This window comes from Pagrus pagrus, assembly GCF_965226575.1.
Source record: "Pagrus pagrus genome assembly, chromosome: 6".
NCBI classification, from domain to species: domain Eukaryota; kingdom Metazoa; phylum Chordata; class Actinopteri; order Spariformes; family Sparidae; genus Pagrus; species Pagrus pagrus.
In genome coordinates this window covers 20,048,804-20,059,994 of record NC_140190.1, presented here as the reverse complement: position 1 = coordinate 20,059,994, position 11,191 = coordinate 20,048,804, and positions in this window count along the sequence as shown.

Genomic DNA, 11,191 nt, shown 5'->3' with positions numbered 1-11,191 from the left:
TGGTGTTACTCTCCATTAACCTAATGTATGGATATTATTTGCTAGCTACTTCTCTGCCAACATTAGATGCATAACCACAGCCTTCTGTCTTGCTAGCATGCAGCTCACCCACAACTGGTGTTATATCTTCAACTTGACTAAAACCTGGGTTAAAAACGTGTACAGTATGTGTAGTAGGTGCAAAATTTCCCAGATGACTCAACAAAGAGGCTATAATGTATAAAAAAAAATTTTAAAAAAGAAGCTGCGCTGCTAGCAAACCCAGTTCAATCTGCTTCTGTCCTGTCAGGTGCAGGGAAAGTGGTTATGGTAACCTTTGATTTAAGCCCTTAATTTTTGTGGACATACAGTACTTGTATATGAAATATTGACTATTTTTAATTAGAAGTTAATTTAATAAACACTAATAAACTCCCCAGTAGGGCAAAATTGTTATGGGCCCTGCACAAGCTAACAGGCTAGCAGCAAAACTGCTGTGAGCCAACCGACAGAGGGCCCAGGTGGGATTAGTGTGGGCTTCACCCTGCCCACAGTAAACCCACACTTTCCCACAGGGGCATGTTAGCTGGGAGTATGTCTGGACTCACCGGGGCTCATCCAGTTAGTGCGCTTTGTGGAGCCTGCGGCTTCTCTGTGGAACTTCTGTGATGCCTGCATGCGTCACCTGTGCTTACTACTGACGGTGAGAGCATAATGTTATTTCTAATATTACAGCATTCCCAAGAAAAACACATTTCTCTCTGCTGACACATGCATATCTGCTCTATGAATCACATGCCATGCTTTGAGAAACACTCAAAAAAAAATGGGGGGAAAAATCATATTCTACTTTACATTTGATATCTTTTGGGTTTACCATCAAATGTCACACTGTCATTTCTTTCTAAGACATATACATTGAGTATACATTTTTAAAACAATATTATTTTTGAAAACCACATTGCTTTGAAGATGGCTTTTCCCTGTTTATAGTTGAGAGTAGTTCCTCCCACAGTTTACCTGTTTAATGACACTTATCCATCCAATTACTATGGATTTCCCACAGTGGGAATGTGACTATATATAGTTATTAACTGCCTGGTTGATCATTGAGACATTCATAGTCACAACCCCACCCCAGTGGCCACACTGGCCATGGTCCCAACTGTAATCCTTGATGACCTCACTTTCTGGTTGATGGCATGTTTGTGGTTATTAGTCTGTCATGATTACAGTTTGTTTGAGTGGGAACAATTTTGGATTCAGGATGCACCAGTCAGGTAAAATAACATGAAGACTGTGAAAGAACACTGACCACTCTGTCTGGGACTGTCTTTGACCTCTGAGTTATAATATAGAGACAGAGGTCACCCAGGGGTGATGGTGCAGTTCGTTCTCAGCCAGTCTATAGTATGTGACAGGAGTTTATGAGAGCGCTGCTTAACGCTGCTTGACAGCGGCCTGGGTTTGCCTTTAATGTGGCAAGTCAGACGCCCTTCCATAGCGCTTGGGTTACTGTCTTCCATCCTCTCTCATTTTAGGCTCAGCTGTAGCGGCGTACTGGGTGAAAAAAGATCTTTATTGAATTAGCTCCTGACTGTAAGGTTAACTGCCATCAAGCTACGGACTTTTTCTCAGGTCTCAGGCCAACAGGTTTCCCATAATGCGTAAGGATCCCAGACCTCTGCTTTGGTGTGCAGACATACAAAGGTAAGTGAGGCATTCATTCTGGTAAATCATACAATTTAAGAGAATAAACAACATCAAACAATAATACGTCTGCTGGGTCGTACAAGATTAAATCACTGCATATTAAATGAAACCAGAGGCAAAATGAGTTTATAAGCCGAATCCAGACTCCAAAACAGTTTGAATGTGTTGTATTCACCAACACAAACACTCGCTCCACCAAAGAACACAGAAATTACAGAATATGCAAATCACACACGTATTGTAAATATAAAGAGTCTGTATTTTATTCTGTGCTAACTTGCTCATTATGGACCTGCGTGGCCTTTGCGCAGGTCTATCTAACTTGACGTCAGAAATCAGCCACTAAATAGGAGGCACATGGGAGTTGGGAGAGAGGGTTATTTTGAAAACGCCAGACTGGCATGGTTTGTCTGATTTGGGCTGGACCTCACATGGTCACCACGCCACTTGTCAAATGTTTCATCTGGTTTTAAATTGCTCTGGTGTGCGAGTGGCTATCACAGCTCCAAGTGGCAGCTAGGCTTCTAAATGCAGGTTTCAGTGAGAGGCAAAGCCATAATGACGCCTCATTTCCAGTCAGCTGGGTGATTCTCTTACTTTTTCAGCAGGGAGAATCTGGCATCTGGCGATGCAGGTAATGGTGACATATCGAAAAATCCTTCAATGGGAATATCAACCAAAAATTCCACTATTCTCACAGACTGATTATAATCGATTCTTGTGACGTGACTGTACAGTGAACTTATAGACGTAAGTGCAGGAAGAATTTTTTTTTTTCTCGCCCTGTCACACAGCATGTGACAGGATCACTTGTCTGTATTGCCTGAAACTGCTCTTATACTCTATAGGTAGCACAGGAAATGCAGCTGATTTTGGGGTTAAAGCTGAGATAAACGTTATTCATGAGAATCTTATCTGCCAGCCTTGAGGAAGGGAAGTGGTTGTCAGTCATATACTGAACATGGATTTATTTCTGTCCCTCCAGTCTTTAAATCAGCAATCAACACGGTGAGATTTTACAGTATAGAACACAAAAATGTGAGCAGGTACTAAGGAACGATTGAGAGCTAAGGAGCAAGAAAAACCTGATCGATGATGAGTAGTTGCTGAAGGAACAGGAGAGAACAGACTGGGAGATGTTAATGAATCATTAGGTATACGATTAGTTCATTAACATCTGTGAATAGGTACAGCAATTAATCAATACAAGTGCATTTTAAAAAAAAAAAAGCTTGGTATAAAGTACTGACGATTTCCTCACATGCAAATTATTGTGTCATATATTAAATAAAGGCCAAAAACAGGCTCAGATGGGCGGTGTCATTGACCATCAGCTGATGGCAGGTTAGAGGTGGGGAAAGCGATTCTGGACAGATAGTTGATTGTTGAGTCTCATTCCCAGATCATCAAATACTGACATGTTGAGTTAGAATTTAGAGACGAGAAACTTAGAAACAACATTGTTTCCCTAGAATCGCCTTCCCTACCTTTAATACTTGCAACAATAGTTGAAATGATAAGTCTTTGTGTGTGTGTGTGTGTGTGTGTGTGTGTGTGTGTGTGTGTGTGTGTGTGTGTGTAGCCGATCATCAAAACACGTATTGCAAACAATTTGTTGACTCAATAAATCAATTTTTCAAGCAAAAAATCAAATGTTCTAGCTTTTCAAGTGTGATTTTTTCAGCCTCTTTTTTTGTCAAATATGACATAAAACTGGATATTTGGGGGGTTTGGGGCTGATGGTGTGAAACACGATGGTGTGATAGGACAAGGAATCTGAAGACACCACCGGGGTCAGTATGTTCAGCACTGCTCCGGACATGTGAGGTATGTGTAATGTGTATTAGATGGGACAAAACATGAAGAATCACCGGATGATATATTTGTACATTAGTTTTAGATTTTCAAATATGTCATCCATTTGGAGATCAGACAGACGAGTTATTAGTTATTAATTATGTGACAAATCAAAGCCAATTCATGCCTTTTCATGAGACCATTGTTTTGGCACGTGCACGGTCACATTCCTGTAAGATCTCCTGAGATAATGGGGGTAAGCTTGTGTTAAGCAGAGGATTACATAGTTGATATCTTTTTACACATGTAAAATCCTTCCTCACATCCCTCACATCCCTCCGCACTGTTCTGGCATCTGATAAGCCTTCAGAGTTATTGATCTATGATTCAAACTGGCCTTCCTGGATTGCATTACATTCTTACTTGTACCTGAAAGAACAAGCTACCACCATCGCAGAGCTGAGACACCACGCTGGACATTCTTCCACATTCATGACCACTTTTAGCACCTGGTTTTTCATTATGCCATAAAAACACTTCTAAATTGTCCTGTCCAAACGCCTTTACTTGTTGACTCTTTTTCGGCGGGCTGCTGAGTAGAAACGTCAGCTAGATGCCCTTAAACCCTTAACCGAGCCTTTGAATTTCCTCTGCGGTCGTCCTGACACACATTCCTTTTTGTTTTTCAAAGTGAAGCAGAGTGGTGACCTCACGTGAAGCGTCTGCAGCTCTGGATTTGTAGTTCAGCTGATGTTGGGTTACATCACTCCCTGAATGCAGTTTGTCCTCAGACGTTACGACAAGCGGGACTGAAAATATTTCGTCTCGCAGATGAAGACGTGTTTTACTGGTAGGTCAAGTGAGTTGAATCACACCTCTCTCTCGGCTACGTCTGAGTTTTCTCCTTCAATGACATTGTGCTGTGTGGGAATATGTATCAATGATGCTTGAGAAAGTGAATAAACCACAGCATTTAGGGTCCCTCTGAAAGGGTGTGTCCTTCCCCGAAAGACTAATGTCTTTATTCTAGACTTAATAGATTAAATAATGTTTATCACAAACTGTTTAATGGCGTAATCATACCTATGCTAAATAGCGTATAAAATAGAGTTCACTTGTATGTACCCTGTATTACACCACTGATTATAGGATTGTGTTTCAACAGAATTAAGTACAACAGCACGTCATTCTGTTCAGCGCTGATAAAATGGCCGTTAATACTTGCAAAACCTTGAATGACATATTTTACATCCTCATGACTCACTGTGAGTTTTAAAAGCAATTACTCATAAATTAGATATTGGGGAAATACTGTTCTCAAATAAAAAAATAATTAGGGAAACAGTGTGTTGCAGTGTTTTCATGCAGTGGCATTTGTCTAGGAAGGACACTTCGTTTACAGTCAAGCAAATTATTTGGAGCCTCGATCCAAGATTATATATCTGCGATGAAATGTCCCATGTTTCCATGTGGTTTTGTCGCAGCTTGTGCCACCCAAACCCCAAACACGCGTTTTTCCACATGGTTTGAAAAACACAAGTGACACACCAGTGTTAGAGTGGCTTAGAAAAACATCTCTGCCACCAAGTTATGTGTGCCAGTGCTGTGAACACTGGAATAAATGCTCTTAAAACAGTCTGGATATCATTCACTTTTATGATTGTAATAGTAGTACGGGCAGGGACAGAAAAAAGAAAAGATTTCAGAAAAATCCGAATAGTCACCATGATGACTGTAGCTATTTTTCAAAATAATGCAATGAGCAGAACTTAGCTGTCACACTGATACCATTGGCCCAGTGTTTGCGGATGTTAGCAATTTGTGCGTGTGCAGTTACAGTCATTTCAGCTGCTAAACACAAACCCAGTAAAATAAAAGCCAGACAGCATCTCTTGTGGTCCAGAAAACAAAATATCTGTGCAAGAATAGCTTTTGACCTAAGTGCGTCTTTCATATGTTCCTTCCTCCAGACTGAGGCAATGTGCCATTAGAACAGAAAAATCTCTTGTTCACCTAACCTTTCAAGGTGTTTTTTGGTATGCTCAGATTTTTTTAAAATGCAATTCCTTGGCTGTTTTATATCATGAGATGTCAAATCTCACAGACAATTTGAAATGTTTGCGCATGACTTAACTTTTTCCGCTTTTGAGTCATCTCCACGTCTGTGCTCAAAACTCATGAGTATATTTTGGTTATGGAATTACAATAAAGTGAAAACACAACACATGCTCTGGAACGAGCAATAAAACTCTATTGTTCATATGACTATATTCCACTTGTGGCTTCTTCTTCCTTTATATTGGCTTCACGCATGAACGACGCTGAACAATATTTCTAAGGAAAATTCATCTGTCAAGCTGTTACACCTGCATCCCTGGGTCTGACACATAACTGACTGGTATTCTTGAGATGCATCATACCACATATGTGGTATTGTGGTTTTATAACAGGGATTCCTCTTTTATACAATATGCAGTAGTTTCCAAGTGGGGTCAGATGAGAGTTTCTTCCAGTTCATTATCCTGGTAAAGAAGAAAATTGGATGGTTTTTGACCAAAGAATTAGTAAATTAACATGTAGCAAAAAAAAAAAAAAGATGTTGGCGCCATACAGCCAGCTGCTCTAAAGGCTTACCCGATACAAAGCACCAACTTAGCAAAAATAATAACAGCACTAATACAGACTTAGTATTAGTAGTTGAGGGGCAGAGAAAGGACAATGGCATCAGACTTTAAAGGAAGACTTCACCCAAAAATGAAAAGTCAGGTGAAGTTTTGTAGTCCACAAAATATTAGCCTGGCAACATTCTCTTAAAGTAGATGGGGGACTTGTTTTAAAATGTAAAAACATAAATGGCTCCATACAGCTCGTCTGCTGCAATCTAAGTCTCTGGAAGTGCTGAGATCCCAAATTGATTTGAAAAGATGTTGTGTACACCCTCTTTGTAGGCCGAAATCTTCACTGCAGCTGCATAGCTAAAAGCGTTGGCGCACACCCCCTCTGAACTGGGTGCGTGAGCTTTTCAAATCAATTTGAGATCCCGTGGCTTCTGGAAACTAGGATTACGCTGGATGAGCACTATGGAGCCATTTTATGTCTTTTTTAGTTGTTTTTGTTCACATTTTTAAAACCAGTCCCCATCTATTTCAGTTGTTTAGGAGAATGGTTTAACAATGTTTTTGCGTTGATGCCCCCGAAATGTGTTGTGGACTTTCAATCTTGAGTAGATATTGTCTAATTTTTCATTTTAAGGTGGACTTATCCTTTAAGGCCTGTTTTAAACCAACAAGGAAGAAGGTCGGGTTGGGATGTGTCAAGTTAAATCAAACAAGCTGAATGAAATGTGAAGTGTGGAGCAAAAATAGTGAACTTATTATTTAAACACATTTTATATCAAATTTGCATATTTCTGTGTCACACTATATAACCTGATGTTCTGTGGCCACAGCCCTTTTGATTGGCTGTAGGAAAAGCAATGTTAGTGATTGATAGAGGTGAAGTTTTCACCATCTTTCATTGGGAAATAGAGCGAAACATATCCATGTGTGGTTTTAAAATCAACAGGATGATACCGACAAAAGCACAAATCACGATCGTGAAACAAACATCTGTACTCATGGCACAAAAAAATCACTTTTTTCACCTCTTATATCATAAAACGTAGATAAATGAAGTATTCATTTTTCTGCATGGTAAAGCAAATGTCAGATTTCTTACAACACGAAACATCAGATCAAGAAGACAAAACCAACCTCCTGAAAAAAATGTACTTCTTGACGCTGGTATGTGTGTATACATGAGTCTGAAGTATCTGTCCATTGAAGGCAAAAGCCTGTTGCTGGCACATGCGAAAGCCTTCAGAGCACTTGTGTAAAAAGCATTAAAATTCCCCACGCAATAAAACCGTTATTTATAGGACCGTAACAGCCTTGTAGTTTGTCTTACACAAACCCCAGAGGAGGAACCAAGACACTCAATCCTCCCATAGACACTCACTGCTGAAGGCTACTGCAACACATGGCCCTGCCGCTGGTTTGTATAGCCTCCTGATGCAAACCAGTCAAAGCTTTTTCAGCCACATGAAAGCGAAAAGATTTATTGAAAATTAAGCGGATAAGAATTTGCGGCAAAGGCAGAGCGAGAAAAGGAGGGGGAACAAAAGGAAAGAGCAAAATACAGTAGGTGCTCTCAGTAACCCGCGTGATGTCATCGGGAAAAGTGTGTAACATTGTTAAAGTATACAAAAAAAGACAAACTTGTGACACAACACTTGCGGCATTAAGGAAGAATGTGTCACTCACTTGTTAAAATTCAAAATAAAGGAATTAGCAATCAGAGAAAAATGTCCTGCTTAAAACCAGAGAAGTCGTCATGGACACGAGGTCAGCAGAGTTCAGCTGCTCCACAGTGTTGTTGTTGTTGTGAAAGAGAAGTTGACTGCAGATCAGTTAATTAAGATGTTATGTGGGATCCTGTAGTCCTTCCTGACCACAGGTACCTCAGAGTGTAAGTGATTTCCAGCTACAGTTGCTGAAAGGGACTTTTCGTCTCTGCTGATGACAGCTGGCATTGTGGCACCATAGTCTTGATGTCAGGGCTGAGTCAGGTCAGAATTTTTCATAGGCCTGAGCATCCAACATTTCCTGATTGCTACAAACGAGCATCAGTAAGTAGATTTAATGTGCAGGGATGTAATCTGGTGACTGACATGCTGTCCATTTTAATTGCATAGTGGGCTTCCTTATGCAGGTTTTGTGCACTGCAAGAGACTAGAGTCTTAGAGTCAGTATGTGACACTCCAAAGATTTTATCATGGATGGAGAAAACTCTTAGGATAAGTTGATTGTGGTGAATTTCCATCATCGGGATAATCGTGAATCAAGATAAATCCTCATATGAGTAACTTGCCTTGACTAGCTTAACCGACTGACGTCCTGATTCAATCGCTACAAGTCGAAGCCTGCATCTTTCCAGTCATTTCAAAATCCTAAGCGAGGGTTGGCGGCTCGACTTGCCGATGACATCCAGTCCACAAAATAAGTTCAACTGGATGTGTGGAAATACTAGGGATTCAAAACTGAAGCATGACAGGTCGGAGGGCTGCAGAACTGCAGATGGAAGGTTTTCATCCATTTCAAATTTGCACTCCCATCTTGGCGACCACTGTCCAAATCTGTTCTCTGAACGGCTCGATCGTTTGTTTATCACGAAAAAGGATGTTCACTATATAAAAGATGTGTTTCCTATCAGTTATGCAATAAAATATTTGTCTCCGGACAAAATGTTAGGTAAAGCAGCTCCAGTGTGTTTTAAAGCCATTTTAAGAAACAAAATATGTCATAAGTTCAAGTGTTTGCAACAGCCGTGTGATTGGTGGAACCGGACTCAATTTCAATCTACTCATCTGTGTTAATTAAAACTAAAGAAAAACATCAGATAAATTACACTCTGAAAGCTTTGTGCAATGTAAAGTAATTATGTGTCAGCGACAGAAAACGGGTGAGTCAGTGAAAGTAGTGCCAATGCGGTGTTACACCAAAGTGTGTCTCTGAAGTAAGAAGGATATATGACTCATGTCCGAGAACGTGTTGTTGGTGATTGAGGAAACAGTTGTCTTTTAATAACTTTTATGTGTTTATTTACTTCGGCAAAGTACTTTCTGTAGGTAGTGCTTGAAGAGTTCAGTTCAGTTTCCTTCAATTTAGTTTATCGTGAAGGACAAAACGAGACAGTCACGCATACCTCGTCCATGAAGTGTCAGTAAATGGGCACAAATAGTGTGATGAGAGAGTTTTCATCAAATTATCCCATTCACTGCCTCACACTGTCTTCAACACAGTCTCGCTGTAGATGAAGAAGCGTGGATGATTACCACATCTTAAAGCCGCCCACTCTCATTTCACTGTGCTCCAACAGTTCTCATTTGATTGTGATCTGTAGCCGTGAAAGTCTTCATGGCAACTGCTGAATCAGAATCAGGATCACTTAGATCGCAAGGTACAACAGCCACTGGTTAAAATTCCAGATCAGTGGAAAAATCAAGGAATTAATAAAAATGTTCACCACTGACTGCCAGAGTGCCCTTGAGCAAGGCACATTAAACTTCCCAGGTGGCGCTGCGTGAAGGTAGAGGACTGGGGTAAAACTGAGCCTGTTGTGTTGGAGAGGACAACGCTTAGCTAAAATAGAGTGTGCATGTTCAGTAAACATTCTGAGTGAATAATCTGCCGTTTGACGGGAAGCCTTTTGTGCTGCAGACCCAGTTCTTGAACAAACACATGAATGCAGTTTTGGAAGTTTAATATCTCTTACGCAATCATTTATAGCAATGTTTTCATATCAGCGAATATCTGGTTTGCTTCATACTGTTACTGACTGATACAACACAATAGTGTTTCCCAGTGCAGGAGAGACTATTAATGTAGTTGCTCCCTCCTGGGAAAATTCTGCCCAGCAATTCTTCTATTTATTCCTGGTATACAGGGATGAATATAAGAAAACTTGGCAGTTGAGCAGTGATTATCCCCACGGCCGAGCAGGAGAAGCAGAAGAAAAGAGCTCCAACCACTGAAGCACGAAAATTAATCAAAGAATTACTAATCAAAACAGACACCGCACGGTTTAATCAGAAATGATTTCTTAGAAGTCCGGAGCAGAAACACCTACTGCTCAAAACCAATGATGTCGTGAGAGCAAAAATTTAAGAAAATATTACTTATTGGCATGAGAGAGAAAATGATTTGATTCAGAGGAAGAAAATGAACTATTGAAGATTGAGAGTTTCCACCAATAAAACAGATTGGGAGTGTTTTAGTGTGTTTTTGGCTCGGTTTCCTCCACCATGAAAACATTAGGTTCATTCTCCTCCAGTATCCTTGACCACCGCACTGGACTCAGTCTGGGGTCGGTCCCCGGACGCTGTACGTCGGCTGCCCACTGCTCCCTTGTGACTGGTTGAATGCAGAGTAACAGTTTTCACCATGTTGTACATTGTATGATATGTGATATAAGTAAAGATTCTTCTTCTTTTTCTTTTTGGGGCCTTTTTTGCTCAGTGAGTGCTGCTGGTCTGTTATTATCCTAAATATCAGGCCACATTGTTCATCAATAAAATTATGAATTGCTGCACATTACTTACTCAATTCTAGAGTAATGGGTTTTACTACTGAGTGCTTTTTCAGAGACTTTCACACATTCATCGGAGTTTGTGAATATTTAAAGGTTCTTACTCAAAGCCCGTTGTTGTACACAGACACCTACAGTGAGGGACTATTGTCCACATGGTCAAGCCCTGCTGTGCAACCAAAGAGACAGAGAGCAATGCATGTTGCGAGTGCTGATATGAATATGATGGCTGACACTGCTGCTATCAATCATCCAAACATCACCTTTGCCACACGGTGTGGTAGCTCCGCAAATCCACCACACTTGCAAGTTTTAAGGCTGGTAGAACTCTATGATGCAACACACAGAAAACATTGGGATTTATTGATTTTGTCTCATCACATTGCATGTGCCTCATCTGACTGGTATAGTGACTTATTGTTACAGGATGGTATTGATCCAGTGTACATGCGACTGTGAGGTGTATTCACTTTTCGGCACAGCAAATACTGCCACTCTGTGTTCCAAAACAGACGGTGCTGCCTGAGATTGCAGCTCCGCTCTGCAGGTCCAAGACTGCCCCAGAGTCGCCCCACAC